We start from the raw sequence: 25,877 nt of genomic DNA, 5'->3' as shown, positions 1-25,877 counted from the left end.
TTTATAACTTATTCTTTGCTTACTTCATCTTCCAAATCAAGATTTTTCTCTTAAGTTAGCTTCAGTCTCTTACTTTTCATATTTCACTGAAATTATCAAATTGTATGAGCTGAAAGTACTATTATTACATTAAACCTAATAAGACAACAAACAACAATAACAAACTTAAACAATCAACCCAAACGGTTACTATTCCTATTAAAGTCCATACTGGCTAAAATTCAATAGGAATTTGTTTTTTATGTGCTATTTGTAAATCTCCCATAACATTATACCGAGTTTTAAAATTTGGCTAAGCTCTACCTACTAGCTTTAACCCATAATGTCACTATACATACTGAAACAACTGCAAAAATGACTTTTCTCTTAATTTTACCCCTGAGCTCTTAATTCTTTATGAGAAAAATATATTGAGCTTCAGAGGATGGGGCGTCCCCCATGACTTTTTTTTTTTCAATTCTACCTCTGAATTTTTAATACATTTTCAGAGGGTGGGGTATGGTCCCCATGAAATATTTTCTAATTCTTCCCTCAAATTTGTCCTTCAAGGGGTGAGAGAATCCTCATGATTTTTTTTCTAATTCTATCCTTAACTTCCAAGGAGTGAAGATTCTCTCATGACCTGTTTTTAATTTTCCTGAAAGTTTCACTTACCCTGAGTGAATTCCCTTTTGGTTCCTGGTGTCTGCTCAAAAAAGAGAATGAAAGAGAAACCACCACCTTATCCAAAAAAACCCCACCACCTTGTCCCAAGTTCGGGTGCCAGAATGTTGCAGACCGAGGGTAAAGTATTTTTATAATTATTAATAATGAGACAGACTACCAGGAATGATATAGAACAGGGAGTGTGAAAAACAGGGGGCCAACAGTTGCCATGACTGAAGGTCTTTTCCTACTATTTTATTTTTAGTTTTTCTTTATCTTCATTTTTCAGGTGTGTCTCTTATAGACAACTTATTGATGGATTTTGGGTTTTTATCCAATCTGCTACTCTTTTTCTCTTCAGTGGTACATTTAAACCATTCACATTCAGTGTGATTATTGAGAGGCAATGTTTTATTGCTATCATATTGTTGAGTTCTTTCTGGTGTTGTTGCTAATTATTTTGGTCCATCCTGCTTTCTGTGTCACCTCTGTAAGAAGGATGTCTCAGTGTTTTCCTGCAACATTAGTCTTGCTTTTACAGATTCCCTTAGGATGTGTTTTTCTGGGAATATCTTGATCTTTCCTTCATATTTGATGGACAGTTTTGCTGAGTACAGTATTCTTAGTTGACAGTTGTGTTCTTCGAGTGTTTGCTATATGCCATTCCACTATTTTCTTGCTTGCATGATTTCTGCTGAGAAACCAGCACTTGATCTTATTTGCTCTTTCTTACAGGTTACTCTTTGTTTCCCCCTTGCTGCTTTCAGAATTCTTTCCTTATCTTTCATTCTGGCAAATTTGACTATGACATGCTTTGGTTTTTTTCTTTTGGGGTCTATTCTATATGGTGTTTGCTTAGTTTCTTGAATATATTTTCTCTCACTCTTCATTATGACTGCAGAATTTTCTTCTAATAATTCTTCCACATTCTTTTCGGTGCCTTTGTTTGCTTCTTCCTGTTCTGCAATTCTGATTATGCACATATTATTTCTCTTGTTAGTGTCCCACTTTATTATTATGCTTTCTTCTTTTTCCTTCCTTTTTGATTCTACTTTTTGTCCTAGCACATCAGTGGTGACAGTTTTATCTTCTATTTCACAGGTTCTGTGTTCCATCTCTTCAACTCTGTTCATACATCCCTCCATCATGTTGTCAGCATCTGAAACATTGGACCTCATATTTTGGATTGCGGTTTCTTGAATTTCCAGAGCCTCTGATGCCTTGTTTGTTTTTATCTACATTGTTTTGGATTTTTTTTTTTTAAGCTCCTCTTGGTTTTTGCTTGCAGTGTCCTGTAATTCTTCATGTTTGTCTTTCACCCATTGAAAATATCCAGTCACTGTTCTTTTTATTTCTGTGTCATAAAGTTCCATTAGACTTTCTGGCTTCAGGAAATCCATTGACACGGTGTGATTTTTTTTGGGTTACATCTTCTTTTGGGATTGTGTAGGATATGAGGTTGTCTGCTTCTGTGACATTGTTGTGGTAGAGTTTTTCACGCCTGAGGCTATAGCAGGTTCTTGATCTGAAGTCAGTGTTTCAGAAGAGGGTTGTGCAGGTACATGAGCACAGATACACGTAGGGTGGATGCATGCATAGATGCACGTGGGGCGGGGTGGGTGGGTGGCGTGCACACAGGAAGGGGGGATGTGTGGGGGAACCTGAAAGGACAACTAGAAAGCCTGAGTTTTCCCCTTGAGAACTGGGTTTGCCACCCTAGTCAAGTTCCAGCTGTCCCACTTCCTCTTGCTTAAGGTTAAGAGTCCCATGTGGTCCAGCAATCAGCAGTGATTCCTTTCAAGAACCTCACTCAAATTCCCACTGTCCTGATTGCTTCTGGTGGGTGACCTCCACAGTGGTTCGCTGCTCCCTGCTGTGGCTCAATACTCCCCACCAAGATTCGCTGCTCCCTACTGAGGCTCATGTTGAGGCTTACTGCTTCCCACTGAGAGTCACTGCTCCCTTCGGCTCCCAACCTAATTGTTTTAATAACAGTTCTCACTCAAATACCATCTGTCCTGCACGTGCTGCCCTCTGTGCATGCTGCCTTCTGTGCACACCCACTGTGCTCATGCCTGCCTCTGTGCATGTGCCCCCCTCTGTGAGCATCTCCTTTCATAATTTTGCCTTTGTATGCATACATCATATTTCATTTATTGACTCATTCCATCACATTTTGAGTGTCTGACTTTTAAAAGTATAGTGCCATGGTGAATAACACTGCTATGAACATTGGTGTACCCATTTCCATATGTGCCTCAATTCTAATTCCTTGGAGTGTTCAACTTTTTGATGAAACACCAAACTGTCTTCCAGATTGGTTGCACCATTTTACAATCCCACAGTGTTCCCACCTCTCTACATCCTCTCCATCATTTGTTGCTTACTAGGCTACTATGTTGATTGATTTTATAAAACATAATGCATGAGAATGATTGTATGAAACACAGTATAAATGAAGAATGGTGTGAAACTTTGTATACAAAGTACATAAACTTTATAAGCAAACCAATTAAAAAATAATGTAAAATAATAGCATAAAAGTGATTAAAAAAAAGTATATTGCCAGACCTTTGTACTGAGGTGAATTTGAACCTGCATCTCATGGTTAGCAGCCAACAGTATGGATCATTGCCCAGCTAAGACCTCTTGTAAACAAGTAAATCATTGGGTCCTCTCAGTCATAAATGTTATAAAAGATAGCAATATATCCATTCTATATTTGGCTTTCCATTTTGATATATTTAGACAGCATGCCACTTTCAGTGATTTTTCATCCTTGATTTTTCCATATTCACTTTACTTACCTAGTGGGTGAGGAGTTGTGCTGCTAACCTGAAGGCAGGCAGTTCAAATTCACCAGGTACTCCGCAGGAGAAAGATGAGCAATCATCCTCTTGTGTAATTTACCTCTGAAAACCCTCTGGAGGGTTGACTATTTGATGATTCCAACTCAGTTACACTTAACAACATTGACACCATATCACTTATTTCCAAAAAATAAGTAAAGTTGTGGGTTTTTTTAAACTTGAAATTGTTTTCCTAAAATGTTGTTGTTGCTGTGCATTGTTGAGTTGGGACTGATGCATAGCTTACTCTCTGGCTGGTTTTCAGAGGCAGTTGATTGCATGGGAGGAGACTGCCCATCTTCTTCCCACGGAGCAGCTGGTGTATGTGAGCCGCATGCTTTTTGTTAGTGTGACGCTTTACAATCTGGCCACCAGAGTTCCCTAGATAATAACTGAGTGCTTTAAATAAAAGGTTAAAGGATCAGTGTTTTTTAACAATGTTTAATCACTTTTTTTTTTGTTTAATCACTTTTGAGTTATAATTTCTTGTGAGGCTTTTTGGTTTGTTTTTGTGTTTTTAGATTTTAGAATGGCAATTGACAATGACCCTTTTCTTTCCCCCAACAGCACAGTGAAGTACAGCTTGCTGTCTTTCTTCCCTCGATATTTGTATCTGCAGTTTAGCAAAGCTGCCAATGCCTTCTTCCTTTTCATTGCTCTGTTGCAGGTAATATTTTTTAAACGTTAAATGTTAAAAAAATCTTTTAAGAAGTTTGTTTAGCTGATCAGAGCATTGAGTGTACAGAATACACTCAGATTCTATTAGAACAGAACACTCTTCTTGAATATTGAAGTTATTCAGCTGACACTGACACTGATACTCAATTTTTGACTAACAAAACCTAAAACCAATATGTGGATATACAGTAGACAAATGCATTCACATTTCATCCTGATTATAATCTCTAATGGGATATTATCTGACTGACTTTGGTCATCTATGTCACCTCCATCATAACAAGATGTTATTCTAGTTTGCAAAGAATACTTTTTTTTTTTAAAAAAAAAGCCAAAACAGCTTTAACTGTTAAATCTCAAATACCATTGCAGTTTTTGAGACTATTGTTATGTGCTTTCTGGTTAAGTATGACTGATAGTGTGTGAACAACCAAGCTGAATCCAGTGCTATCCTGTGCTATTTCCATTATCTCTGACATACTTTGGCCCTTTGTTGCAGTCACTATGTTAATCCATCTCATCAAGGGTCTTCCTCTCTTTTGAAGACCTTCTTCCTTTCTAAGCATGAGATCCCTTATCAGGTAATAGAACCTCCCACACAAACATGCCTGGTGAGATGAAGCTTCACCATCCTTGCCTCTAAGGAGCATTCTGACTACACTTTTTCCATCTGTTTGGTTTGTTAGCAGTCCATGAGATATTCAGTACTCTTTCCAACACCAGAAATCAAAGACTTTGATTCTCCATTTATCATCCTTATTAATTGCCCAGCTCTCACATGCAGCTTGGCCTACACAGCAAATGACCTGATGCAGGCTCTCCTTAGTGTTTAAATTGACATCATTACTCCTCAGTCTTTTGGAGATATCCCTGACAGCAGACTTTCCCAATGTAATATGTCTTTTGATTTTTTGACTGCTGATATCAAGGGTGTTGATTGTGGATTCCTAGTAAAATGATTGTTGATAATTTCAGGTTTTTTTCTCCTTCCCTCATGATGTTGCCTGTTGACCCAGTGATGAAGATTTTTGTCTTGTTGTTATTGAGATGTAATCCAAGTTGAACAGTGTAGTCTTTGATCTTCTGGAGCATGTGTTTCAAGTTCTCCTCACTTTCAGCAAGCAAGACTGTTGCATAAAGCTGGTTGTTGATTAGTCTTCCTCTGATCCTACTGCCACATTCTCCTTCATAAAGTCCAGCTTCCTAAATGATTTACTTAACATACAGATTGAATAGGTGTGGAGAAAAGGTATGGTCCCAAAGCACATCTTTCTTGATTTTAAACCACGCAGTATTCCCCTCCTCTGTTTGTACAACAGCCTGCTGGTCTAGGTATAGGTTTCATATGAGCATAGTTAAATATTCTGTGATTTTCATGCTCTATGTTAACCATAGTAGTTTGCTATGATCCACATAGTCAAATGTCTTTATATGGTCAATAAAACTTTTGCTATCAGCCAAAATCCTACTGATATCAGCAGTGATATCCCTGGTGTCATGGTTTCTTTAATCCAGTTTGAACTTCGGGTAGGTCTCTACTGATGTACTCTTAAACATTTTTGGATTATCTACAGCAAGATTTTGCTTGCGTGTAATGTTAATGAGACTAGGAGTCTAAATTTAGGTAGGTCTAGACTTGTGTTCTATCTCTCCATGACTCACTGAATCCTCAGAGATAATCTTTGTATTTTCACCTTGTAGTTATTGTTGAATGCTATGGAGTTGATGATGATTAATAGGAACCTCATGTGAGAGAACTGCCTCATAAGGTTGTACTTTTTATGGGTATTGATGTGCAATCTCCTCCCGTGAGATTAACCGCTTCTGAAATCCTGGTGGAGAGTCAGCTATGAGTCGATTCCAACTCTGTGTTACTCAACAACAGCAGAGCAGTACATCAGCAGAGAACTCCCTGAGATTCGAGGTGGATTTAGAAGAGGCTATGATCAGGAGGGGACCAGTCCTTGGAGAATGACATCATACTTGGAAGGGTAGAGGGAAAGTGCAAGAGAGGAAGGCCCTGGATGAGATAGACTGACACAGTAACTGAGTTAATAGGGTTAGGTGTGTCAGAGACAGTGAAAATTTCTCAGTATAGGACAGGGCTCAGAGCTATTTTGCATAGGGTTTCTATGAGTTACAGAGCTACAGATGGCACATAACAACAACAGGAACAACAAGAACAACAACAACATCATAGTACTAGGGGTATCTTTGGTGATGTCAGATGAGTCTTAGCTGAAAGCAGAGAGTACCAGAAGGGATGTCTACTTGTGTTTTATCAACTATGCCTTTGGCTGTTTTGGTGAGTAGTTGGCTCCTTAATCATTGTGCCACCAGAGACTCCAGAAATCCCAGTTCTCCCCTGGCTTCTTGTAGCTGCATCTTCACAGCATGTCTGTTTTCTCTGGGTTCACGCTATTCTTTTTATGAGGTCTATTCAAAAGGGACTAGCCTCAGGACGCATGGCACTCTGGTACGACCTCATTACCACAACACAAGAGAAACTCTATTTACAAACAGGCTTACAAACAAAGCTGTTAGGACTTCCCCAGTGCTTTCTGGAGCATAACCTAATTCCTAACACTTTCCAGTCAGAAGGCCACTGCAGCCCCAGTTCCAATCACTTTACTTCTCATGTTTTAAGCACCATTGTTGTTAGGTGCTGTCTAGTTGGTTTCCACTCATTGGGATCTTATGTATAACAAAATGAAGCTCTGGTTCCATGCCATCCTCACAGTCATTGCCATGTTTGAGGTCCAGGTACTCAATGATTGCTGCAGATGCCCAGTGAGGATTTATTCATCTCATTGAGGAGCTTCCTTTTTTCAGTGACCCTTCACTTTATGACAAGGAGCTCTGGAGGCCTAGTGGTAAGAATTCTGCTGCAATCCCAAAGGCACACTGTTCAAATCCAACTGGTCTCTCCTGATAACCTGCCCAAAGCATGTGAGATGAAGTCTGGTCATCCCTTCTTCTATAGAGCATTTGGCTGTTCTCTTCACAGGACATATTTGTTAATTTTTCTGTCAGTCTGTGGTATTTTTGGTGGTATTTGCAACACCTTAATTCAAAGATATTGGTTCTTCTTCAGTCTTATTTATCCACAATGAGACCTTTACTTTTTAGCATTTTAAAGATCTTTTTTTTTTGCAGCAGATTTTGCAATGTAATATTTCCTTTGCTCTTTGACTGCTGCTTCTATGAGCATTGATTATGGATCCAAGTAAAATTAAATTCTTTAACAACCTCAGTATCTTTTCCATTTATCGTGCTACTGCTTACCAACCCAGTTGCAATGAGTTCTCTTTTCTTTATGATGAACTGTAATCCATACAGATGGCTGTAGTCTTTGATGACCATCAATAAGTGTTTCAAGGCTCCTTGACTTCCAGCAAGGTCATGTCATTTGTCTTCCCCAGGTTGTCAATGAGTTATCTTCCAATGCCAGCCCAATTACTTTTCACCTTAGTTATTTTAACTGGGCCTCCAAGATTTTTCTCTTTTGTATAAAAAAAGTAAACTTCAGTTAAAATTGTTGATTATTGGAATTTTATTGTTTTATAAAGTTACTGTTTTAAATTTTTATTTTACTTTATTATTTTTTTGTGTGTGCGCACTGTCAAATCAGATCTGACTGGTACAGGAGGAGACTGACCCTCCTTCTCCAGCAGAGTATCTGGTGGATTTGAACTGTGTACCTCTGGGATTCCAGTGCAGCCTCTTGTCACTAGGCCACCAGAACTCCCAAAGTTACTGTTTTAAACAAACATTTGAATTTTCTCTTTGAAGGAGACAAAAATGAGTAATGGGTCACTGAGATGTTGTAGTCACGTGAAGGAGAAGACATGAAGGGATAAATAATGTATACTGCATTGAAACAGATGAGGGAGAGAACTGTTTAAAAGGGATATATAATTAGGTATTATTGTCATGACAGGAGTCCACAATGAAGGTAGCATAGTGGAGTGGAGTTGGGGGAGGGATTGGATAACAATGAAAATAATTTTTTCCTTTACTTTTCAAAGAGAAAAGCGAATTGCGGGGGAGGGGTGGGCAGGGAGAAAAGTACAACAATGAATGGAAATCCAAAGTCTATGTCAACTTTCGTTAAAATAAATAAAAAAAAAGTCTTCCTCTTTTCATTTGTTGTGTTTATTGCTGGTACAGTGGATTAATTGTTGGACTTAGAACAATTGTTGCTTCAAATCTACCAGTTGCTCCAGAGGAAGAGAGAAAGCAGTCTGCTTCTGTAAAGACTATAGCCTGAGAAACCCTTTAAGTCAGTTCTGTCCAGTCCTGCGGGCTTGGTGTGAATCAGAATTCACTTGATGGCACTGGGTTTTTGTTTGCATGTCCTGGGTTATGTCCTTGGTAATAGGACTCAGAGTTTTAGCAAAGTTGAACAAGGATTTCCCATCAGATTAATAGTACAATTCTGGTTATTTTACAGCAAATTTCAGATATCTCTCCAATAGGAAAATACACAACTGTGCTGCCTCTGGTGATCATTCTTACAGTTTCAGGCATCAAAGAGATTATAGAAGATTATGTAAGTTGGCTATTGAGTCGTGAAATACTCTCAAATTTACTGCATTGAATGAAACCGTTATCTTTATTGATCTTTTTCTCCTTTTAGGCAGTTGGTTGGATCTAGCCTAATTTCTCCAAGTATACAGGTGGTGTAAAGAGTGCATTAAAATTTGAGGGTCCAATTTTAATTTCTGTTGCTCTTTGGGTTTTCTATTTGAGAGCCTAACGGGACTTAAAAACTGTTATTTGAACTATGATTACATCTTTGGGGACATGCTCCATCCATAAGTGACAATTTTAAAGGATGTGCTGAGTCATTTGGTTTCTTCTCCATGAGTTTTGCTATGCCTTTCCCTGAGCCAACTGTTTTTGGTAGTACAGGAAGAGAAGTGAGATACTTAACACTGGCCTTCATTTCCTCTGACCTCACCTGCTATGCCTGATGCTCCACGTGTTAAACTTTTGAGATCCCTTCCTTTTTACTCAAATTTGATAAAAAATTATCATTGGTATGCAGAGCATAGCATAACATACTGCTATGCATATATAACATATATTGTTATATCATGCATACATACATTGTATATGCATAGCAAACACCATCCAGTTCTTCTGGTCTTATGGAACAGGAGGCAATGTTCATGTGCCCATTTTCCAAAACCACTGGCTATAATTATTCACACACTTCTGCCTGATTGTTTCTGTGTTTTATAAAGACATACCATCAGTAAAATGTGTTCAAGTGGTTGCATTTTGGTTAGCTTAGAACATGAAAGCGTTTTCTAGTCTCTATTAAAAGCTTTAGGTTAGGTTCGGATCAAATCATGGATTGCTCATTCTTGCTTTTGTTTTTTTGTTTTTATTATTTTGTGTGTGTGTACCGTCAAATCAGATCTGACTGGTACAGGAGGATATTGCGCCTCCTTCTCCGGCAGAGCGTCTGGTGGATTCGAACCATGTTCCTCTGGGATTGCAGTGCAGTTTCTTGCCACTAGGCCACCAGAGCTCCCCAAATTGCTCATTCTTATCTGAACCCTCCAGTCATGTTGTTGTTGTGTACCATTGAGTCAGAATCAACCCATAGCTGACCCTCTACTGGGTTTTCAGAGGTATTAAATTGCACAGGGGAAGATCACCCATCTTTCTCCTCCAGAGCAACTGGTGAATTTGAACCACTTAATTTTACACGAGCTGAGCAATTTCTCACAACTAAGCCACCAGTTGAAAGGAACTGAAATATAAATACAAACCTTGAGTTGCAGGGCTGTGGTCAAAATCTTGAAACATCAAAAGAAAATAGAAGGACTACACAGAGTCACTCTGCCAAAAAGAATTGGCTGACACTGAAATATATCAGGAAGTACCATATGATCAAGAACCAGTCATAATGAAGGAAGAAATTAAAGCTGTACTGAAGGCATTGGGGGAAGGGGAAGGCCCCAGAATAGATGGAATATCAATTGGAATGTTTCAGATGCCCCTTACTCGATGCTAGGAAATTTGAGGAGAGCTGCATGGCTGATTGGAAGAAATCAATGAGTGTTCCCATTCTCAAGAAAGGTGGTCCAACATAATGTGGGAATTATCAGACACTATCATTACTATTCCATGCATGCAAAATACTGCTGAGGATCATTTGCAAACAGCAGGACAGAGAAATGCCAGACATTCAAGCTAGATTTAGAAGAGGCCGTGGCATCAGGAATATCATTGCTGCATTGCTGATGTCAGGTGGATCCTAGTTGAAAGCAAAGAATACCAGTTTGATCTATTTATTGATTATGCAAATCTTTTGATTGTGTGGATCATAAAAAACTATGGATAACTTTGAGAGGAATGGGAATCCCAGTTTATTTGTTTGTGCTCACGGCGAACCTTTTTGTATACCAAAATGCTGTTATGTGAACTGAGCAAGAAAATACAGTTGTTGTTATGTGCTGTTGAGTTGTTTGTGACTCCCAGTGACCCTGTGTACAATAACTCTGAACCCTGCCATATCTTGAGCTAATTTTATTGTCTCCTAGACTTTAAACCTGTACTCCAGTTACTAAGTCAGTCCATCTCATACAGGGTTTTTCTCTCTAATGCTATTCCTCCACTCTTCCAAGCATGATGTCCTTCTCCACTGGTCCCTCCTGGTCACATGCCTAAAGTATGTGAGACAGAGTCTCAAAATCCTTGCAGCTTGGTTTCACCCTCTCCAAGACAGATCTATTTGTTGTCTTAATAGTCTATGGTATATTCAGTACTCTTATCCAGCACCACATCTCAAAGGCATCATTTCTTCTGTCATCCTTAGTTTTCATCCAGGTCTCTGATGCATAGCAAGTAATTGTGAAGACTGTCGCTTGGATCAAGCACACCTTAGTCTCTAGACTGACATAATTGCCCTTTAGTACTCTGGAGAGGTTGCCAACAACAGTTTTTCCCAAGGCAATTAATCTTTTGAATTCTTGTCTGCCAATACCAAGAGTGTTGATTGTGGAGTAACCAAGCTGAAACTATTAACAGTATCAGTCTCTTTTCTATCATGATGCTACCAATTGTCCCAGTGGTGAGAATCTTTGTTTACTTGATGTTGAGCTTCAATCCATATTGAAGGCTGCAGTCCTTGACCTTCGACAGTAAATGCCTCAGGTTTTCTGCATTTTCAGCAAGTATGGTTGTGTCATCTGCATAACACAGGTTGTTGATGCATCTTCCTCCAATCCTGATGGGTAAGGAGTTGTGCTGCCAGGCTGAAGGCAGGTGGTTTGAATTCACAAGCTGCTCCATAGAAGAAAGATGGGCAGTCTGTTCTTGGGCAATCTACAACTTCTGAAAACTGGCTGAAGAGTCGGTTCTGACTTGGTGCTACACCACCACCATGACCACTATCAATGTGTGTGTGTGTGTGTGTGTGTGTGTGTGTGTGTGTGTGTGTGTGCGTACGTGTGCACATGTGCACACACCCACACCCACACCCACACACGGAGAAGGAGAGGGAGAGGGAAAGAGAAATACATATTAACTTGTGGAATTGAAGCACAGAGCTTGTCTAGCATAAGCCACATTAGTAAGGAGCCAAAGTGCAAGGCAGGCCAAGGCAGTCAGCTAGTGAAGGCCACACACAGCACTCTTCTAAAGGCCATTGAAGCTTAAGAGAGTCATGTGAAGGGAAAATAAAACAATTGACAGCCAAAGAGGACTTTGTAATTAGGTTTGTTGCTTCTGCTTAGTAAACCTACCTGATTTATCCTTTGATCTGAATTACTTATTTTGGAGCTAGAGATGTAATGAAACTTTTTTCCTCCCGGAACAGCAACGGCATCAAGCAGACAAATTAATTAATGGAAAGAAAACAGAAGGTAAGACATTGGATAGAACTTTATCCTGCCTGTATAGAAGCAAAAATCCAAATTCACAGAGTTTTGCAATAATTTTACAAGCATTTTATGAAATTTTGAAGGACAAAAATCAGAATACATGCTTTTTCAATATGCAAAAAATCAATAATTGGATAAATTAGAATAAAAGAAAAGATGAGAAGAATGGGATATTAAGTATGGATAATACTATCTCTATGAAAGTTCTGATCTTTACATAATTGGTTCATATTATCTTCTTTTGGGATGTGTTTTCTTTGTAATGGATTCTAGATTGTGTTATTTTTCAGGTTCTCAGCCAATATTTAAGTGTGTAATTGTAAACTTTTCTCTTTAGGACTAGAAAGGACTTAATATAGCATCTATATCTATCTATCTATCTATCTATCTATCTATCTATCTATCTATCATCTATCCATAGGATCCCTGGTGGTGCAGTGGCTAGAGAGGTGACTGCTAACCTAAAGGTCAGTGGTTCAACCTCACAGACAGCTCTGCAGAAGAAAGATGTGGCAAGATTTAGAGCCCTGGAAACTATGAGGACAGTTCTACTCCATTATACAGGGTCTCTGTGGCTTGGAATTGAGTTGATGGCAGTTGATAATATTCATCTGTTATCTTTGTATTTTATTACAATATGTTATCTATATTGCTGCATTTGAATGGAATATATAGGAGCATAAGTGATAAACTCTTGCAGAATTTTGTTGTTCTTGTTTACCATTGAGTCAGACTCAACACGTACCTGACCCTCCAGTGGGTTTTCAGAGCCTGTAAATCACGCAGGGAGAGATAACCCATCTTTCTTCTGCAGAGTAGCTGGTGGATTTGAACTTCATGCTTTTGCATTGGCAGTGCAGCTCCTTAGCATTAGGCTACCAGAGTTCCTTGATGCAATATGTTGTTGTTGTTATTGTGTACCATAGAGTCGGAACCGACCCATAGCTCACCCTCTGGTGTGTTTTCAGAGGCAATTAATCACATAAGAGGAGATTGCCCATCCTTCTCCCACGGAGCAGCTAGTGGATTCGAACCACAGCTTCTTGCCACTGGGCCACCAGAGCTCCCTTTCTTGCAATATAGTAATGGTTAAAGAAACAAAGGCAATATTCTATAAAGTAATCAATTTATTTTTGGGGTAAAGGTATATTTTACTGTTTTGAAATATACCTCATGCAGTCAATACATTGTTATTTCTTTTTCAGTGTTACGACAGGATGCACGGAAAGTGATTACCTGGAAAGAGGTAAGAATATTTTTTAAAGAGATTCATGGGTTGATTTCATTATAAAAATTTGTGTTAAATTAGATTTGAGATCAACCTTTATTTATATTAGACAGAAGTTTCAAGTCCTTGATAGTTTTATTAACATCACATAACTTGGATCTGTTTTCTGGTATATTCTTAATTAATCCTGCACAGTCAAAATTTATATGTGAAAATGAAGAAACTAAAAAAAAAAAACAAAACAAAACACCACAACACAAAACAAATCCAAAACCGTAAAATGAAAACACAGAGTTGCTTTTTATAATTTAGTATTGCTTAGTTAAGTAGGAGATTGTCTTGGAAGCAAAGATTGTTGATGGCGGAAACAATCTAAATTTCCATCAGCAGATAAGCAGGCTGTGGTGCATACACATGATTGAATACTCCTTCTTTGTAAAGAGTAAGAAAACCTTGATACTGGCTACAACGAGGAGGAACTTTGAAGACATGATGCTGAGTGCAGTAAGGCTATCTTACTCCATTCAGAAAAGGACATATTTTATGATCATTTCACAAGAAAGAATAAGACAAATGTATAGAAATTACTGTTTATTAATGGGCATGAGGGGCAGAGTGGGGTGGGGGAGCCATTGCTTGGGAAGTGGCAATTTTTCTTTATAGTGATGGGAAATTGTCAGGAATGACGATGGCACAGCATAATGGTTGTTGCAAGATGCCATCGAGTCTTCCAACTATATATAAATATGTATCTGTATATATGTGTGTATCTCTGTCTCTATCCCTATGTATTGAGCTAACATTTTAATTTTTTTTTTAAAAGAAAGAAAAACCCTATGGGGTAGAGTTGGACCCTGCCACGCACACACACATGGGGTCATGGTGAGTGGTTGACTCTCTAGCAGTGGGTCATTTGGTTGGGTCTAGTGGCCAGGCACAGTTTGTCTGAACAAAGCAGAGAACTGACTTTGATACACTATTTTGGGGAAATGTGGAGTTGAAGAAGTAGATTTTTAGACACAGGAGCAGTTGACACCAGCTGTCATTCTTCAGATGGGACTGTTGACTGATAGCTATTCAGAGTGGCCTGCAGGATGACTTTAGAAATTAGATCTCTTTCTCTTCCTTTTTGATACTGTGTGTGAATGATAATTGCTTCTGAGTTTTAGTTCTTGTTCTGGGCTTCATCAGATTCCACACTGCTGATGTGACTTAACCAGGGTCCTTCCAGCTTCATGAATTGGAGGATATTCTACTTTTTCCTCCTTTGGGGAAAGTTTGGATAACTTTGGAATAATTTCTTCTTTGAATATTTAGTACCATTTACTATGGAAGACACATTTACCTGGCATTTTATTAATTGGCGTTTACTTTTTTAGAAATTTTATTCTTTTTTGTGCATTGTACAGTCAAATCAGATCTGACTTGTACAGGAGGAGATTGTCCCTCCTTCTCCAGCACAGCACCTGGTGGATTCGAACCAGGCACATCTGGGATTGCAGTGCAGGTTCTTGCCACTAGGCCACCAGAGCTCCCTTTACTTTTTTTTATTTTTTAATATGGATTTGCTCTTTTATGGCTGTGCTGTTGTTGCTAGGCACCACTGGAGTTCAATTATGACTCACAGTGACCCTAGAAAAACAAACCGATAACCTGTCCTCTCCTTTACCATCCTCACAATCTCTGTTATATTCCAGCCCCCTGGTTTTTGTAATTTAAAATTTTCATTTATTATTCATATGTCATTCATGACATTTTGTATTTGCATCCTCTAAGGATGTTTGTTGTTTTGTGCCTGTGTGTGACCACTTACAGCGAGCCTATGAACACCAGATCTGAACTTCACCTATCCTGTGCCATCCCCACAATCTCTGGTGTGCTCAATCCCATTGTTACAGTCACTCTGTCAGTACATCTTGTGGAGGGTCTTCCACTTTTTCTCTGATCCTCCACTTTTCCCAGCAGGATGTGTTTCCCAAGACTAGCCCTTCCTGACAAGACATGCCGAGTATGTGTGACCAAGTCTCACCATCCTTGCTTCTGAGGAGCATATTTCCTCTAAGACAGACTTGTTGTTTTACCAGTCCATGGGGGATATTCAGTATTCTTCTCCAGCACCACAATTCTTCAGTCTTTTCTAATTTTTATATATTGTCTTTTATGTGTTATGTTTTTTGATGAGTTTGCCCATTTTGCTACATTTTCAAGGTTTTTTTTGGCTTAAGATTTTTCATACTAGCCTCTTTTTAATAATCTTGGATCAGAGTGTCTCTTTTCATTTTCTTCTGTGATCAGTGTACTGATTGATTCTCTCCCCCCCTTTTCTCCTTGTCAGATGTTTGTCAATATTATTAGTCTTTTATTTATTTATTTATTTTTATTGTAATCTGGATGAATTTCAGCAAGAAAGATTGTGTCATCTACATAACACAGATTGTTGATGAGTCTGCCTCCAATCCTGATGCCACATTCCTCCTCATAGAGCCCAGCCTCCCAAATGATCTGTTCTGGATATAGATTGAAAAGGTATGGAGACAGGACACATCCCTGGCAAACACCCTTCTCGATTTTGAACCATGCAGTGTTTCCTTGCTCTGTTCTGATGTCTGCCTTCTGGTCCAAGTAGAGATTTGGCATAAACAATCAGGTGTTCTGGGATTCCCACTCTTCTCAGAGTTAGCCACAATTTGTTGTGATCCACACAGCCAAATGCCTTTGCATAGTCAATTAAACACAGATAGATATTCCTCTGGTACTCTGCTTTCAGCCAAGATCCATCAAGCATTAGCTATAATGTTGTATATTATGTTAGCTATAATGTTAGTATAATGTTTCTGAAGCACTTGCTGCAGAAGGTCAAGAACTGCAGCCTTCAATATGGATTGAAGCTTAGCATCAAGAAAACAAAGATTCTCACCACTGGGATGATTGGCAGCATTATAATAGATGGTGAGAAGATTGAGATTATTAATAGCTTTAGTTTGCTTGGCTCCACAATCAACACTCTTGATACCAGCAGCCAGGAAATCAAAAGATGAATTGCACTGGTAAAGTCTGCTGCAGGGGATTTCTCCAGAGTACTGAAGAGCAACAATGTCAGTCTGAATACAAAGGTGTGCCTTATCCAGGACATGGTCTTTATAATTACTTGCTATGCATCAGAGAGCTGGACAATGACTAGGTATAATAGAAGGAGAATTGATGCCTTTGAGCTGTGGTGCTGGAGAAGAATATTGAATATACCATGGACTGCTAGGAGAACAAACAGATTTGTTTTAAGACAGCGTGAAAGCAGGCTGCTCTTTGGATGCAAGGATTCTGAAGCTCCATCTGACATGCTTTGGATATGTTGAAAGGAGGGACCAGTCCTTGGAGAGTGACATCATTCTTGAGAAGATAGAGAGGTAGACCTTCATTGAAATGAATTGATTCTCTGACTGGGGTCACGGGAGTAGGTATATCAGAGACAGTAAAGTTGGCACAGGATAGAGCAGAGTTTAGGGCTGTTGTACATAGGGTCACTATGAGTCACAGGCGACTTTACAACACATAACAACAACAGCAACAACAATTTGGATGAAAGTTTACAGTGCAAATTAGTTTTCCATTCAGTAATTTATACACCTTTTGTTTCATTAAATTTGTAATTAGTCTTTTAAAAGAATTGACTTTTGCTTTTTTTATCCTCTCTGTGATATGTAGATTTTCAAGCTTATTAATGTTCTTCCCACTTCTTTGGTTCTAATTGGCTGTCATTGCCCCCCTAACATTATGGGATGAATTATTAGCTAATTACAATTTTCAGCTTCTTTGAAATTCTAATGTTTACCTGCCTACCTAATGAGTTCTAATGGTATATTGAGCTGCTAACTGAAAGGTCAGCAGTTCAAATCCACTCACCCTCTTTGGTAAAAACATGAAGTAGTCTCTTCCCCAAAAGACTGATCACTTAGGAAATCATGTGAAGGGTTGCCATGAGTCAAAATTGACTTGATCTTGCAAATAGAGATGCCATTTGACCCAGCAATTCCACTACTGGGAATATACCCCAAAGAGACCATAACTGACATCCAAGCGTATATATGCACACCCACGTTTATTGCGTCTTTGTTCACAATAGGAAGGAGTTGGAAACAACCTAAGTGCCCATCAACAAATGAATGGATAGAGAAGCTGTGGTATATTCATACAATGGAATAGCATGCAGCACTGAAAAACAAGGAGCTCATGCAATATTATTAAAAATGGGTGACTCTGGAGTACATTATGCTGAGTGAAGTATCTCAGTCACAAAAGGACAAATACTGCATGGTGCCACTGTTGTAAAACAGGACTGATCTTGGGGTTGGGGAAAGACTGAGAAAGATGGGTTCAATAACATATACTGCATTGAAACAGATGAGGGAAGAGAACTGTTTAAAAGGGATACATGATTAGGTATTTTTGTCATGACAGGAGTCTAGAGCGAAGGCTGCATAGTAGAGTGGACCTGGGAAAGGGTTTGTAAAACAATGAAAGAATTTTTGTTTTCCTTTTCCAAGAGGGTAGTGTACTAGGGGGGAGGGTTGGGAGGGCAGAAAAGTGTAACAATGAATGAATGGAAATCCAAAGTCTCTGTAAATTTTTACTGAAATTAAAAGTAAATTTGAATTAAAAAAATGGACTTGATCACAGTAGGTTTGGTTTTGTTTTGGGTATTCCTACCTATCTGGTTCTATCTGTCTGTTTGTTGGTCTATCTTTCTATCTCTGTTTTCTTACTGATGATTGTGAAGACCGTGCAAGATCAGGCATGATTTATTCTGTTGTATGTTAGGTCCTTATGAAGAAGAGACAACTTGGTCACACCCTAGTGACAAAGATTTATTTACTCTGATTTCTCTTCTAAGTCCTATTTGAGGTGAATGCTGTAAGTTATTATATGAGCTGCTGTATTTAATCGGTTCTGAGATGCCTTATCGAGAATTTAGAATTCATTCAAATAGTATTCTTAAAAAAGGAAAAACAGACACCGGAACTTGTTGCTGTTCTGATTGTGGTGACTATGTGTGCAGAGCAGCACTGTGTTCAACAGATTTCTCAGTGCACCTTCTGGAAGGAGGACAGTCTTTCTTCTCAGCGGTTCAGACTACCAACCGTCCTGGCCAGTCACTGAGCACTTAACCTTCTGTGGCACCCTGGAACCTGGACATGTAACTGAGATCAAGACTTTCTCTTGCATGGAGCTCACAGATAGCAGAGGGAAGGCAACTCTGTGATAGTTCTGTGAACATTCCCCAGCTCAAAATTAGCATCACCAATAGGTCTTTTAGGGAAGCTCTTCCTTTTTGTTCCTCTTCTCCCATATAGGGAGCTCTGGGGGTGTAGACCATAAGGAGTTACACCTCTGTGGCTGTTCAGATCTGCCAGTGGCTCAGAAGGGGAAATTTGGTCAGCCTCCTCCTGTGTATGTTACAGCCTCAGAAAACCTGCCAGAAGATCACCTGTGTTGAGTTGAGATGCCCTTCCTCCCAATAAGGGACTTTTTTTGTTCCAGGGTTGCCTTTCCCAGCTCCATACTGATGTCAGCATGATGTGGGTGCTGGCCTCGGTGCTGTGGGATGAACAGCAGCATGCTGTTCTAGAGGCATGGAGCCATTAAAGACAAAACATATTCCAGGAAAAGTGGAGGGTCAGCGTAAGAGAGGAAGACTCTCATCAAGAAGGATTGGCCTGGTGACTAGCAGTGCGCTCAAGCGTGTCACAATGATGAGGATAGCACAGGATAGGGCAGGACTCACATCTCTTGTTCACAGGATCTCTGAGTCACAGTTGATTCCACGGCATGTGACAGCAATAACAATGATATTTTTAAATTGCCCCTTTCCCTTGAGCCTCTTTGACGTGTTTTAACGCTGCCTGTGCTTTGACAGTCCCCTCTTCTGTGCTCTCTCTTGTGGTTGAAAAGGTAAAGGTGGGCGACATCGTCCAAGTCCTGAGTGAGCAGTACCTTCCTGCAGACATGTTCCTCGTTTCCTCCAGGTGAGTCACGTTAGTGGGCATTCTGAGAACTTCTTCTCTGAATGAGAAACTTTAACAGAGGCAGAAGCCCTTCCTCATGCTTTTCACCATCCTTTTTGCTATATCATACCTCTAATCATATACTTGAGGTTATAGACTTTCTGGAAAGAACCAGGGAATCAGTATTTTCACCTTGGTGGGTCTTGAACTCTTCTGTTGAAGGTCTTCAACTCAGCAGTTTGATCAACGGAAGCCATACTGACAATACATAAAGTGTTCTTGTGTTCCAATAAAACTTTATTTAAGTGTTGATTTAAGTTTATTTAAAGTGTTTATTTAAGTGTTGATTCCTCTTTATATGTTAATTACCCCCCCTTCCCTATACATATTTTCTTCTGTCTTAATTCTTGGTTTAATTCTATCTTGTTCACAGTTTCTGTGGATGTTCAATTAAACTTACAACCCCCCAGATTTTACATTTATTGTTTTATTCTTACGTCAATCTTAGGGAATCTTATAAAGAGAGACACCTACAGTTGATGTCTAGAACCATTTTTTTAAACTCCTGGAAAAGCAATATGCTAACACAGGCTTTCCTTTCTACCAGATGCACTGCTTTTGCAATTTGCCACCAGTAGTACATTAACCCTCCTGGAGAGGGTTAAACCGGGTGGCTCCTTGGAGGCAAGGATTCTGAGGCTCCGTCTAACTTACTTTGGACATGTTGTGAGGAGAGACCGGTCCTTAGAGAGGGACATCATGCTTGGGAGGGTGGAAGGACGGCGCAGGAGAGGAAGGCCGTCTATGAGGTGGATTGATTCAGCGACTGGGATAATTGGGATGGGAGTGTCAGAGACAGTGCGATTGGCACAGGACAGAGCAGAGTTTAGGGCTGTTGTACATAGGGTCGCTATGAGTCGCAGGCGACTCAACGGCACATAACAACAACAACAACAACAACAACAACAACAACAACAGTACATTAACCCAGGCAACAAAGGAATGTACTGTGGAAGAGACCTGTTCCCTCTTGGATTTGGTTGGGATTATAGACTTTTGGGTCACCAAAAGACCCCTGGTGCCTTAAATAGTTAAAAGCTCAATGACAAACTGAAGGCTGCTCTAAGGGATAATGATGTGACTATCTGCTCCCATAAAGAGTAGAGCCTCAGACACCAGTTGAGGGATTTCTGCTCTGCCCTGTCAAGTCTCTTGTGAGTCAGAATGAACTCCACTGCAATGAGTTTATGGTTTTGGCAAAGGAGGCGAAAGATGTACCATAAGAAAGTGGTGGTGGGCTTTGTTCTTGTTTGCTTTTTAAACTCTACATCTTTCTTATATGTACCTTGCTTTATCTCTTTCTCCCAATAAAATGCTACTGGCACAAGAATAGGGAGCTCTGGTGGCTTAGTAATAAAGGAGTTGTGCTGCCAGTCCAAAGGTACATAGTTTGCATCTTCCAACTGCTCCATGAGAGAAAGATGGGCAGTCTCCTCCCGTGCGATTTACTTCCTCTGAAAAGCTGGTGGAGGTTCAGCTGTGGGTCGCTTCTGACTCAGTGGTACACAACAACAACAAGAACAACAACAACATATACAAGAATGAATCTTTTCTTTGAGGGGAGGAGGCTAGGTAAAATTAAAAGTCTTGGGATTTTTTTACCCCTGATAATGTTGTAGGTTATATTCTCTAAATGCTATGCTTAGAGGCAAGGATGGTGAAATTCCATCTCATATACTTCGGGCATCTTAGCATGAAGGACCAGTCCTTGGGATAAAAGTGTCAGGCTGGGAAAGGTAGAGGGTCAAGGAAAGAGAGGAGGATCCTCAGAGGAATGGATCGACGCAGTGATTGTAACCATGGACTGGAGCATGGCTGAGATTGTGGGCATGGTGCAGGGTGGACCAAGGTTCTGATCTGTTTCTTCATAGGTTCACTTGGAGTTGTAGTCTGTCCTGGCCCACGGGATCTTTTCAACGGGGACCCTGGGAAGGAAAGAATGACAAAAAAGGGACAGGAGGCACAGAGGCATCGGAGACAAGTAGAATTTCCGATCAAGTCTCAATTTTATTGAAAGCACTCACAGCTTATATACAGGAGCACAATGGGGGGAGGAGAAGTACACGCAATGGGGGAGAAGAACATCATGTTATTTCTAGTAATCTGAAAGTTATCTGGTAAACAGAAACTTAGCAGGGCATTTCCCGAAACCTATCCTCCCAGGGTGGGGTAAACTGAAACCTATCCTCCCAGGGCAACGTGTCAAAACATGTTTTTTGAGAATTACCAAATGGTTTCAGAGAACTACAAAATGGCTTCAGCTAAGTTGAACTAGCAGCCTCCAACAGTAGTCAACTCAGTAAGACCCAACAACAGCAATAAATGCTGCTCTTTTCACCTCCCCCCATTAAAACAGCTAAGATGTACCCACCTTCACACATTTAAAGGCTTGATTGAGCTGGTAGAAAAGAACAAAGTGTGGAGAGTTCTGGATTACCCTGCACTCTCAGGAACCCTGTATGGTAATTCCAGGCCTGTGGAGGCTTTCCTTTGAGGAAATCTGCCATGCCTGGAAGAACCCGAGATGCCATCTCCTGAACAGATGGAGGGCATATAGGAGGCGAGCAGCCAAGCCCATGGGATGCTTGCTTGTAAGGAGTCTGATGTGCAACTGTTGTATAAAGCTGAGAGTCCAAGGGTCTCCTCCCTTAGGCAAGAGAAAGCAAAAACGGAAAATTGTTGTTATGTGCTGTTTAGTTAAGGAAATGGAAAAGATCAGGTGTGAAAAGCAATGTATACGAACTTTGTAAGTAAACCTGTGTAAAATAAAAATTTTATGTTAAAAACCCCCAAACAACAACAACAAAACAACTGGGGGAGGGGAGAGGTAAGGGAAGGGGTAACATGTACAATAATGAATGAAAGAAAATCTAACATATCTGTAAACCTTTTTTAAAAAGCATAATTTAAATAAAAAATTTTATAAAAAGAAAGAGTAGAAAAGAGAAATGAGCCTGTCTTGACCCTGACTGTGGGTGAAGTGAGAAACTGACCCCCATAAAAGGCCAAACTGTCCCTGATGTGCATTTGAGCTCTGCATTCTATTTGCATATGAGATGAAAGGGATTTAAGCAGAAAGAACTTTTGATGGCATCTGTCTTAGTTACCACAAATGGGTGATGTTAACAGTTACTCTCTTAGAGTTTGAGGCTCCTTCTGTCTCCATACATCTAGTTAGAACCGACTCATATCTGACCTCTGTTGGTTTTTGGAAACGGTAAACCACATGGGAGGAGATTGCCTGTGTTTCTGCCACAGAGACGCTGGTAGATTCAAACCCCACTTATGTGGCCTGTGGGTTAGCAGTGCAAGGCCCTACGGAGGCATATGCCACCAGAGCTAGAAGTCCAAATTCAGGGAAAAGGTGGTAGCTGCTCCTGTAAAAATGACAGCCTTGGAAATCCTAGAAGCAGTTCCACTCTGGCCCTGCGGGGTCTCTATGTGCTTGGTTTTTGTGTCTGTAGGATGAGAATCAGTGAACTCTAGTCCATAGGAAGTTGTAGTACTAACACAAAGGAGACACCTCTACAGTGGTTCAAATCCACCAGCAGCTCTGAGGGAGAAGGATGGACAGTCTCCCCTTTATAGCCTCTGAAAACCCACTAGAGAGTCAGCTACAGGAAGACTTTACCTCAGAAACAGTAAGTTTGAATTTGAGAGTTTTTGAACATCAGAAATCTCCTGTCTTCTTTTAAATTTTTTAATAATAACTTATTTCATGGCTACCATAGGTGACATCATTGGGAACTTAATTCTGTGTTGAGGGGGGTGTTAAATGTAACGGGACGAGTCCCCAAAAAGATCACTGAGCCAATTAGCCAAATTAACAAAGTTTATTTAGAGTTTGAACCCGGGCTCCTGTGTGCTGACACAGCAGCATCCACCCGAGAACCCCGAACTGGTGCATGCTTCTCCTTTTATACCTCTGTTACTTCTTTGTCTAACCATATGTGCTATGGTTGGCTATTTAAGGTAGTTTGGGTACTAGTCTACTTTCAATTGGTTAGCAATAGCTCATGGAAACAGTTTGGAGACTTGTCTGAATCTGATTGTTAGGGAAATGGTTTGGAAACCTATTTGAATCTTATCGGTTACTTCAGATACAGGAATGTGGAAAAAAATCCCTTGTGTCCTTACAAAGAAGAATTCCACTTTATGGAGGTTGACTAATCAGTGTGTGATTTACCACAGGTGGGGGTTGTTTGTTTGCTAAAAACCACTCAAGCGGGTGGGGTGGGGGTAGCTATACTTTACCAGAAACTGAGTTTCTGATACCTGGTTCTTACATTAAGAAGCTGTGCTGCAATCCCAAAGTCATCCGGTTCAAATCCACTAGCTGCTGTGTGGGAGAAGGATGGGCAGTGTCCTTTTTACTGTCTCTGAAAACCTGCTGGAGTGCCAGCTATGCATTTGTTCTGACTCTACGGCACACAACAACAACGATTTTGTATTGAGCTGGCTCTGGTGGCTTAGTGGTAAGGAGTTGTACTACAACCCAAAAACAGCCAGTTCAAAGCTGTTCCATAGGAGAAAAATGGGCAGTCTCTTTTCATATAGTTCACAATCTCTAAAAATCCGCTGGAGAGTCAGCTGTAAATTGGTTTCAACTTGAGGGCACATGACAGCAACACAACAATAAATTTGTGTCAGGAATTGAGTATTTATTTTCTTTCCCTCAGTGAACCTCATTCGATGTGTTATATTGCAACAACTAACCTGGATGGAGAGACAAATCTAAAAATTCGACAGGTAAAGATATCTTTAATTTTGCACCTAAACCCACAGTATCAGGCTTTGTCAGATACCAGGTTTTCTCCCCTCCAAGAGACCTCAGATAATCTAACAATGTCCTCATCAGATAGTCTGAGAGTATTTTATTATTATCTGAGCTCTGATCTAGTGGCTAAGATGTTGTGCTACTTACCCACAGGCAGGCGGTTGGAAACCACTTTTCCTGTGTGAATTATAGCCTCTGAAACATTTAATTGCATGAGAAAAGATTGCTCATCTTTCTCCTGTGCTGGTGGATTTGAACCACTTTGGGATTGTAGCGCAGATTCTTGCACTAGGTTACCAGAGCTGGGAGGGGTTTTTTTTGTTAGAACAAAAAAACAAAAAACCAAACTATTAAGGAACCTAAGTGCAGATTATACAACCTTGCTTGCTGAAACTGAGGAGGGTCAACATCAAGAAGAAAAAGATTCTCACCAATTGGCAGCACCGTGATCGATGGAGACGAGATTGAGATTGTTAACAATTTCAGCTTGCTTGGTTCCACAGTCAACAGTCTTGGCACCAGCAGTCAGGAAATCAGATGAATTACACTAGGAAAATCACTGTCAGGGACCTCTCCAAAGTACTGAAGAGCAAAGATGTCCGTCTAGAGACTAAGGTGTGCCTGTGCCGGGTCATGACCTTCACAATTACTTGCTATGCATCAGAGAACTAGATAGTGACTAAGGATCACAGAAGAAGAATTGATGCCTTTGAGTTGCGGTGTTGGAGAACATACCATGAACTACCAAGAGAACAAATGAGTCTGTCCTGGAGAGGGTGAAACCAAGTTTCTCCTTGGAGGCAAGGTTTTTGAAGCTCCATCTCACATACTTTGAATATATTGCCAGATGGGACCAGTCCTTAAAGAAGGAAATCATGGTCAGAAGGGTGGAGGGACAGCACAGGAGAGGAAGACCCTAGATGAGATGGATTGATACAGTAACTGGGATAATGAGGGTAAGTGTGTCAGAGACAGTGAGATTGGCTCAAGATAGGGCAGGATTCAGAGCTATTGTGCATAGGGTTGCTTTGAGTCACAGATGACTTGATGTCACATAACAACAACAATAGGTGACACAAAGGTTAAAAGGCTCAATTGTTAACTCAAAGATAATGGTTTGAATCTTGGAAAAATGATGGATTTAACAGTCTGTGTGATTAACAACCTCACAAAACCTGCTGGAGGGTCGACCAAAAGTTGTTGCAAACTCAGGGTCAGTGAGTTTGAATTTTTCTGTGGGGACAGTGATCCTGCATAACAGAGTAGACCCGTCTATAGCTTTTGCAAGGCTGAAATCTTTGCAGGATTAGACTGTGTTATCTTTCTCCTGTAGCAGCTGGCGATTTTGTTTACCACCCTATCTGTTAGCAGCCAAGTGCTTAATTACTGTACCACCAGAGGTCCTTTAGAAGAGAGTTGGTTGTTAGGTACGGTCACAGCTGGCATGCTAGGGAATTCCGAGGCTGTAAATCACACAGGAGGAGATTGCTCTTCTTTCTCCTGGGAAGCACGTGGTGGATTTGAGTGCAACTCCTTACCACTCACTAGGCCACGAGAGCCCATACAGTGAATAGTTGTGTCTAATTTAGTCACCCCATGAATGAATAATAGAATGGTTGTTTATCATCATTACTCGTTCAAAGATTTGGGAAACTTTCCTATGACTTTGAATTTTATTGAAATTCTTTTGAAAATGCTGTCATGATAGAATCTTATGATAACATTTACAGCCAAGTTTAGAGG

The 25,877-nt window shown here is 40.1% G+C and overlaps 1 pseudogene; it reads left to right on the top strand.

Moving 5' to 3' along the window:
• Window positions 1-767: 767 nt before the first annotated feature.
• LOC102852537 overlaps window positions 768-25,877 on the top strand; it is a 194,957-nt pseudogene continuing 169,847 nt past the window's right edge.

Source organism: Elephantulus edwardii, unplaced genomic scaffold (assembly GCF_000299155.1).
Source record: "Elephantulus edwardii isolate Elephantulus edwardi_28Jun2011 unplaced genomic scaffold, EleEdw1.0 scaffold00135, whole genome shotgun sequence".
In the NCBI taxonomy this organism is placed as follows: domain Eukaryota; kingdom Metazoa; phylum Chordata; class Mammalia; order Macroscelidea; family Macroscelididae; genus Elephantulus; species Elephantulus edwardii.
The sequence above is the reverse complement of the archived record's forward strand: the minus strand, read 5'-3'. Positions and strand labels throughout refer to the sequence as shown.